Consider the following 8913-nt stretch of genomic DNA (forward strand, 5'->3'; position numbering starts at 1 on the left):
TGAGCTTTCTGGGTACATAATACATAGACAATTTCAAACAGGAACATCTCTTCCTGTTAACCATGCAACTGCTCTTACGCAGTCTTTGCCTTTGAAGTGATGGCCTGAGTAATGCATGTCAATTGCTTCTAACTATACAAAGGAGTGCCCTTCCAGAACTTCAATTGCTCTTTCCAGGAAACATACTCTCTATATTTACCTTCTCTGTTTTCCCTTTCTCACGTCAGGAATGGATAAACAGGAGCTCTACAATGTCCCCTTAAACTGAATACTATGAGGTGACATTATAAAAAAGTTGGAGAACTATTCATCATGGAAACTGCAGGTACATTTGTTTTGTGTAAATGGAGACAAAATCAATTGCTCTCTGGCTTTAGTCTCTGCAGTTTTAATATTATTCTTTAAATAGTATGTGAATGGGGAAAATACTGCATTATGGTCCCTAGATGGTGGTGAGTATCACAGGAAATAAGTATGCTCCTATGCCACTCTATCCAGTGACCGTAATGCGGTATTTTTGCCATTCACACTTTTTTTTCAATGAATAAAATTCAAACTGCAGAGAATATATTCTGATAACATTCTCTTATGCCCCATTCACACAGAAAATGGTAGATGCAGTTTCACAGGACAGAAGGTCATATACATTTTTCACAGAAAAAATTTTATATAAATACACTCCTATGCCTCTGCCCCTGTGGTTGACCACCCACATGCATGTTTCTTTTCACTTGACATTGGCTCCTCTACATCCTATGTGCGGCTCCTGGCCAACCCATTAATTTTCCACTGGCAATCACATACTCAGATAGATGTTCATTGCTTAGGAAAGCTAAATCTAACAGTCTTCTATGCAAAAGAAGTCCCGTCTCCTCCCTAAATATCTGTAGAGATGACATTCTTTGTGTAGTAACAGTAAGAGAGTGCGGGGCCAGGCCTCTCTACCACATCATGAATTTGCAAAGCCACATTTTCTTCTGTTACCTGCAGTCACCAAAAGAGCCAGAAACAGACACCAATCGGAGCATGAAAGACACGTAGATCAACATCTAGTCAGATCTTAGGATTTATATAGAATGCCAGTTTCTCAATGCAATAAATTACCAGTGCACACTTTAAAACTATGTATTCTGCAACAATACAAGAACTCAAGATAATGGCTGTGAGCAGAGTGGAACGATAATGAACACATTTTAGTAGCAAGTTATTGTTACACACAAGTTGCCATAAAGACCAGGAGCTTCCTTTGCTTCAGGTTAGAAAACATTAGCCTATCTCCTTTCCTTTTCATCTTTCCTTTGAAATGCCAAAAGCAGCCTCTTCACATAAGCAATCCCTTAACCTCCCTGGCGGTATGATTATGTCAGGAATTGTACACCAAAAGCGGTACAATTTTTTTCATGGAAATTTGGCGTTATGTATTATAGGCCTACAATTCTTAGTAATTACTGACTTAAACCTGACCAAAACAAGACTCTAGTAGACATCCCAGATGTGATAAATTTGAAACACAAACGCATGAATTATAATCGAATCAATAATATAATTTTATTATATAATATATAATATATATAATAAAATTATATTATTGATTCGATTATAATTCATGCATTATATATTATATATAGATATATATATCTATATATATATACACACACACATATATAATATATAACGCATGAATTATAATCAAATCAATAATATAATTTTATATATATATATATATATATATATATATATATATATACGTGTGTATATATAGGTATCTATATATATATATGTGTGTGTGCATATATATATACATATATACACATATATACATATATATATAATATAAAATGTGTTTGTGTTTGTGTTTTGTGCAATGTTTTGAATTTCCCTCGCTAGTTCCGCTCCCATGCAGCATTGCTGCTGCAGGGAACGGAACTAGGAAGTCATCACACCGACGGAGGAGCGGCGGGGATCTCGGCTGGCGGTCACAGCAATGAGAGATCATCACTGGATCGCCAGGAGAAGGTAAGAGACACCGCTGCGCTCTGTGCACATCCACCCCCAGCGTGACTCGGGGATACCGATCCTGGACTAAAAAATCCACCCCGAGTCACGCTCGGGATTACCGCCAGGGAGGTTAACAATATAACATCATAAAGCCCTCTACTTGGAGAGTCCTGGTGTTGTCTATGTAGTCAACCAATAGAGAGATAGAAAAGTGTAGTAAATGAAGAGGCATCAGCTAGAGTGTGATTACTTTGATTTAAAGTATCAAAGGCAACACTTTTTTTTAAGTTTTGGATAGAGGGGAGAGGGATTAGAACACCTGTCAGGTTTTTATTGCTGTCTGTGCCCCCCGCTAAAGAGACTCAACCTTTCTATTTCTCCTGTTTACCATTATCATTGAAAGTGAAAGAAAATCCCAAATTTTGGGTTGTCTCCAGAAAAATAATAGAGGGGAAATCTTCCAATAGGGATACTAGTTCTGGTGTCCTTGGGGTCCCCAAGGAATTCCCTTAATTTGTTGGGATTTCCCATCACTTCCTGTTTGGCTATGGGACAGGAAGTGAAGGGAAATCTCCGCAATGGGACACAGATGGTGAAAAAAAAAATCTGACAGGGGTTATAACAACTCCCCTGCTCTATCCAAAATGAAAAAAAAAATTTTTGCCTATAGTTCTACTTTAAATACAAAAGGAAAAAAAACTATATTAGCCAATTTAAGGAGACCGCTTAGAACAAGCAGGCTGGAAAAGGGAACCTACTCACCACCATTTTTATGCAGAGTGGAGTATTGGCACATAATACATATTAAAGACAATGACACCTTGGGATGAAAAAGTAATAAATTTATCTTACCACAACACCACTACCCCTCTCGAAATCTGTGAATCAAGTAAATTAATATGACTGACAGCAAAGACATGTATTACAGCGTGTGCAAGAAAGGAGGGAAATTACGTAAGAAAGGTTGAGAGGTGAATAGACTGCAGCACTAGTTGAAAATTTCAAAAATAAACCATAAAAAATTATTTATTTATCTCAGCCTTATGGCCCGTACACACGATCTAAAAATCGGACGAAAAATACCGCTTTAGATCGTACAATAATCGGATCGTTAATACAAAGCTTTCAAGAGCCGGACACAGTGGTTCATCCGATATTATCCGATCGAACAAGCACAAAAATTTTTCTTGTACGATACCAGATCATACAATTTTCATTCAATCAGTACAGTTGCTGTCCGAAAATACAATACAAATACACTAAAACACATTCTTTGTGGTTTGAAACAAAACAGTTTCTATGGAATCACAATGTTTTTTTACCCTTTTTACTTTAAAATGTGAGTGTATTCATTGAATGTTACAATAAATTTGTGCCTATTGGAACGTGCTATCCCATGAGTATTTCCTTTTTGCTCCCATGAGATTTACACACCTCTGGACACCAACAAGGATACTTTGTGTATACGGAAGAAATACTACTACTAAGGAGTTGGGCTTGTCGCTCTCATATCCCTGTGGATATCTGTTTTGCCGGTCTATGGATACTTCTATGCCGTTTTGATGTGGCTATAGGGTAAGAGGCAGTGTGATTGGTGTTGCTGGTGGTTTCATCTGCTCTTCTGCCTGACTGGTGGTTTCATCTGCACTTCTGCCTGACTGATCGGATTGTGTGTACATCAATTTACAACTACACTTAAGAGACTTGTGGACTCTTTGATTCGTTTTAGCGCTGCACCTTCTTATACTAAAACACATTACATTACTACTGATTTTTTATTCTGATGTACGAGATTTTTCGTAACTTTAGAAACCTCTCCATTTTCGATATGAGACTAGCATGCAAAAAAAAAAAAAGAAAAAACAGACGATCTGTGGTCTGATTTTCCGATCATGTGTACAGGCCATTACTTAAACTTACAGAAAGGGTGAAGAGTATCCTCAGTGGGCTATCTGGTCTATGTTATTTGGTTTGCTAACATTTTGATAATGATTCTCTTCTTGAATCTCAGCATGGTAACATTTTTATTTTGGGTTAAAGGAATAAAAAGTTTTAGAACCCCTACTGTAGTCCAAAAAACAGAAAATCTGCCGTCTGATTTTCCGATCATGTGTACGGGCCATTACTTAAACTTACTGAAAGGGTGAAGAGTATCCTCAGTGGGTTATCTGGTCATTGTTATTTGGCTTTGCTAACATTTTGGTAATGATTATCTTCTTGAATCTCAGCATGGTAACATTTTTATTTTGGGTTAAAGAATTAAAAAGTTTTAGAACCCCTACTATAGTCCAATGTGTAAGCCTTTTAGTACTGTGCTACTATTTTTTTTTTCACTTATACATTTTTTTATTAAAGGGTTTGAAATAAGTCTGTACAACAAAAGTATACATTATAATCATGTAATTTAACCACTTACCGCATATCGACGTACCCATACGTCGGGTAACTTTGCGGGGTTATACCGGGATGATGCCTCTAGCTAGAGGCATCATCCCGGTACCGTGGTTTGAAGCCGACGGTCGGCTTTCCGTCGGAAACGACCGATGCGGCTCGGGACGTCCCCCCCCTCCCGCCGCCTTCCGTGGCCTTGCTCGGGGCTCCCGTCCCACCGGGAGCCCCGAGCACCCAGCCGGCACGTCCGCCGGCTGGATGGAGTCCCGATGAATGCTGGAAACGGCATCGATCGGGTCTCCGATGACGTAACCCGGAGGCGGCGTCCATGACGTCACTTCCGGGTTACTGTGCTGCAAAAGGCAGCAAATTTGAAAAACGGCTGTATGCAAAAACGCCGTTTCCTGTCTTGTCCTGCCATTTTCCAATCTACTTGTGCCAAAAAAAACCCTTTAAATTGGACCATATTGAACTACACTATTTTTACTCAAGTATTCCTAAACAGGTCAATTTAGTTAACCTCCAATCTGCAACCCTACATTTTACTCACACATTTCTTGTCAATACACCATTTCAACAGGCACACACAGATACAAAAATAAATTTGAGACTTTCTAGAGTTTAGTCAGGTGGGCAGAACAGATTTAAGTCAGTTTGGGTGGGATTCAGTCATTAAAAACGTGTATAATTTAAAAAATAGGTGGCATCACTTAGGATTTAAGGCAGGGACCTGAAGGAATGTTTTGAATTTTCTGTGAGCAAGGCAGATTGGACAATAGCAAAACTACTTCACATACAGTATCTTGCATATAAGACATTTTCAAAAGTATTTTTTTCACTTTTATTTTTTTGTCTTGCCTCAACTTGAACTTTTTGGGTATTATCCATCACTGTTTCAAAAGCCCCACAACAATCAAGCCACGGTTTTCATATCTGGCACTAATGAGAGCTAATAGGCATAAAGCAGCTGTGTGTAATTTACATAAAAGGCTCTATACATTATGGCTTGTTGTTAACAGATTGTAGTTTTTTTTGTACTTCCAGTGTTTCATGCGGCTCTTTTTATAAGTCACTGTTAATTATGAAGCCTTGAGATTTGTTTTTCTGCATTTTGGCTTCTTGGCCTTTATTTTCCCTCTCAGTAAACGGATGGGTCCTTCATAATCTGTGTAAATGCATCTAAAGGATATCAACACAATGTAAAAGCACTAAAAAAAAAAAGAAATATATGATTGAGTAAGTACAGTAGGCCATGGGGACATAAAAGAATGATTTGCTTGGCTCTATTCAAAATCCATAGAGGAGAAGAGGCAAAACACAAAATGTGTAATAAACATGTAATTTGGTAAGCTATTTTTTCAGCTTTGGATTCACTGTGTAGAAGAAAAAAAAGACATTATTCTGTTAGGATTTTAGTCAGTAGGAAACAAAGCCTCTCTCAGACAACATCCTGCTCCTGTGGATTCAAGGCAACTCGGTAGCCATTATTCACAATGCATTTTATTTCAGCATAAAATCCTCCTCTATCCACTTTCTTGATTAGAGGAAATTGCTCTCAGCTGCTGTGTGAGGAGTTTAGAAATGGAACAGATTTCAATGAGTTTTTAAAACGGCCAAGCACATGGATTTTAATTGGACGTGCCCTGTAAGATTCTGTAATGGCTACATTGAGGATAAACCCCTAGGGCCTGAGATAAAAATTGTGTTGGCCATGGTAGCTAATCAGATTATTGTTTGATTTTCTGAAAAAAAAAGAAAAATGAAACCTGGTTGTCCCAACTTATCATTTTTCTCATTTTTAGAAACTGCCCCTGTACCATTTTTAACTTATAAAGCCACCATTTTCTTAGTCAATTTGAAATGCCCTTACAGAGAAAAAAAAAACATCTGGCCAAAGACCACTTTGATAAAAAGTTTTGTTCAAAACAACATACTATTGTCTTCATTTGGTCTTCACTCAGGTCTCCCAAGGATCACTCTAAAGCTAGCTGTGCTTCACAGAATTATTTTTATAGCCTAAAAACCTACACTCAGATTTAAATAAATCCCAACTAAACCAATATATTTTCGTTTTTTGATTGGGGAGGAGCGAGGAAGAAAAGTGTTATCAGGTTTGTATAGCACATTATACAGAATGCAAGGCCAATGGTAAAGTTTAAGAAAAGACTTTCTTTTTTTGATAAAAAGTCTATAATTAAGCCAACAAGTTTCATGGTTTATAGGGGTCTCCCTTCATCAGGGTTTTCAAACTTTCAAAGATATCAATATTTCAGCTGTAGAGAACTCTATTTTAATAAAGCTTTAAGAGATGTTGGCTCCAGCAGGGGGTTTTGGCAATAACTGGTCATTTGTCCTTGCACTTGACTATTTGGTTGGTTGCTATTTTTTTTTCTATATTTCAGCAATAAAATAAGTTTTGACTGTAGTTTGGAAGAAGGTAATTATTCATCAAGACATATGAATTTGGTAACCACCTTTGGTTGGAAGCTGCACAATTACAGTGCCTTGAGAAAGTATTCGGCCTCCTTGAACTTTTCAACCTTTTGCCACATTTCAGGCTTCAAACATAAAGATATAAAACTGTAATTTTTTGTGAAGAATCAACAACAAGTGGGACACAATCATGAAGTGGAATGAAATTTATTGGATATTTCAAACATTTTTAACAAATAAAAAACTGAAAAATTGGGCGTGCAAAATTATTCAGCCCCCTTAAGTTAATACTTTGTAGCGCCACCTTTTGCTGTGATTACAGCTGTAAGTCGCTTGGGGTATGTCTCTATCAGTTTTGCACATGGAGAGACTGAAATTTTTGCCCATTCCTCCTTGCAAAACAGCTCAAGCTCAGTGAGGTGGGATGGAGAGCATTTGTGAACAACAGATTCTCGATTGGATTCAGGTCTGGACTTTGAGATGGCCATTCTAACATCTGGATATGTTTATTTGTGAACCATTCCATTGTAGATTTTGCTTTATGTTTTGGATCATTGTCTTGATGGAAGACAAATCTCCATCCCAGTCTCAGGTCTTTTGCAGACTCCATCAGGTTTTCTTCCAGAATGGTCCTGTATTTGGCTCCATCCATCTTCCCATCAATTTTAACCATCTTCCCTGTCCCTGCTGAAGAAAAGCAGGCCCAAACCATGATGCTGCCACTACCATGTTTGACAGTGGGGATGGTGTGTTCAGGGTGATGAGCTGTGTTGCTTTTACGCCAAACATAACGTTTTGCATTGTTGCCAAAAAGTTTGATTTTGGTTTCATCTGACCAGAGCACCTTCTTCCACATGTTTGGTGTGTCTCCCAGGTGGCTTGTGGCAAACTTTAAACAACACTTTTTATGGATATCTTTAAGAAATGGCTTTCTTCTTGTCACTCTTCCATAAAGGCCAGATTTGTGCAGTATACGACTGATTGTTGTCCTATTGACAGAGTCTCCCACCTCAGCTGTAGATCTCATGGGCCTCTTGGCTGCATCTCTGATCACTCTTCTCCTTGTATGAGCTGAAAGTTTAGAGGGACGGCCAGGTCTTCGTAGATTTGCAGTGGCCTGATACTCCTTCCATTTCAGTATTATCGCTTGCACAGTGCTCCTTGGGATGTTTAAAGCTTGGGAAATCTTTTTGTATCCAAGTCCGGCTTTAAACTTCTCCACAACAGTATTTCGGACCTGTCTGGTGTGTTCCTTGTTCTTCATGATGCTCTCTGCGCTTTAAACGGACCTCTGAGACTATCACAGTGCAGGTGCATTTATACGGAGACTTGATTACACACAGGTGGATTCTATTTATCATCATTAGTCATTTAGGTCAACATTGGATCATTCAGAGATCCTCACTAAACTTCTGGAGAGAGTTTGCTGCACTGAAAGTAAAGGGGCTTAATAATTTTGAACGCCCAATTTTTCAGTTTTTTATTTGTTAACAAAGTTTGAAATATCCAATAAATTTTGTTCCACTTCACGATTGTGTCCCACTTGTTGTTGATTCTTCACAAAAAATTACAGTTTTATTATCTTTATGTTTGAAGCCTGAAATGTGGCAAAAGGTCAAAAAGTTCAAGGGGGCCGAAATACTTTCGCAAGGCACTGTATTCCAGGAAAGTCAAACCTGACACTGTACAGGTGCCAAATTTTAGTCAATCAGACAATTGCAGCTTCCTCTAGAGTAGTGGTTCTCAACTCCAGTCCTCGGGACCCACCAACAGGCCAGGTTTGCAAGATAACTAAATTACATCACAGGTGATCTCATTTGCTCCTCAGTGATTGCAGTATTCTAGTCTGCATCTCCCCAAGGTAATACTTAAAATCTGGCCTGTTAGTGGGTCCCGAGGACTGGAGTTGAGAACCACTGCAAGGCTAATTACACAGATATCTAGCTTAATGACAGATTCCCTTTGAATAAAAAATGATTTTTTTTTTCTGTGGTCAGCTGTAATGGGTATTTCCTGCCTAAGTTATTTAAGAAAACAATAAAATAACATTGAAGAATATGTCATGTATTTGTCATATGTCTGGAAAACAAC

The 8913-nt window shown here is 38.2% G+C and overlaps 1 protein-coding gene across 1 annotated transcript in view; it reads right to left on the minus strand.

Moving 5' to 3' along the window:
- Window positions 1-8913, minus strand: part of THRB (thyroid hormone receptor beta) — a gene marked incomplete at its 5' end in the record, with an annotated part of 542677 nt that overhangs the window by 323037 nt on the left and 210727 nt on the right. The window lies entirely within an intron of this gene.

This window comes from Pelophylax lessonae (assembly GCF_965119305.1).
Source record: "Pelophylax lessonae genome assembly, chromosome: 5".
Classification (NCBI taxonomy): domain Eukaryota; kingdom Metazoa; phylum Chordata; class Amphibia; order Anura; family Ranidae; genus Pelophylax; species Pelophylax lessonae.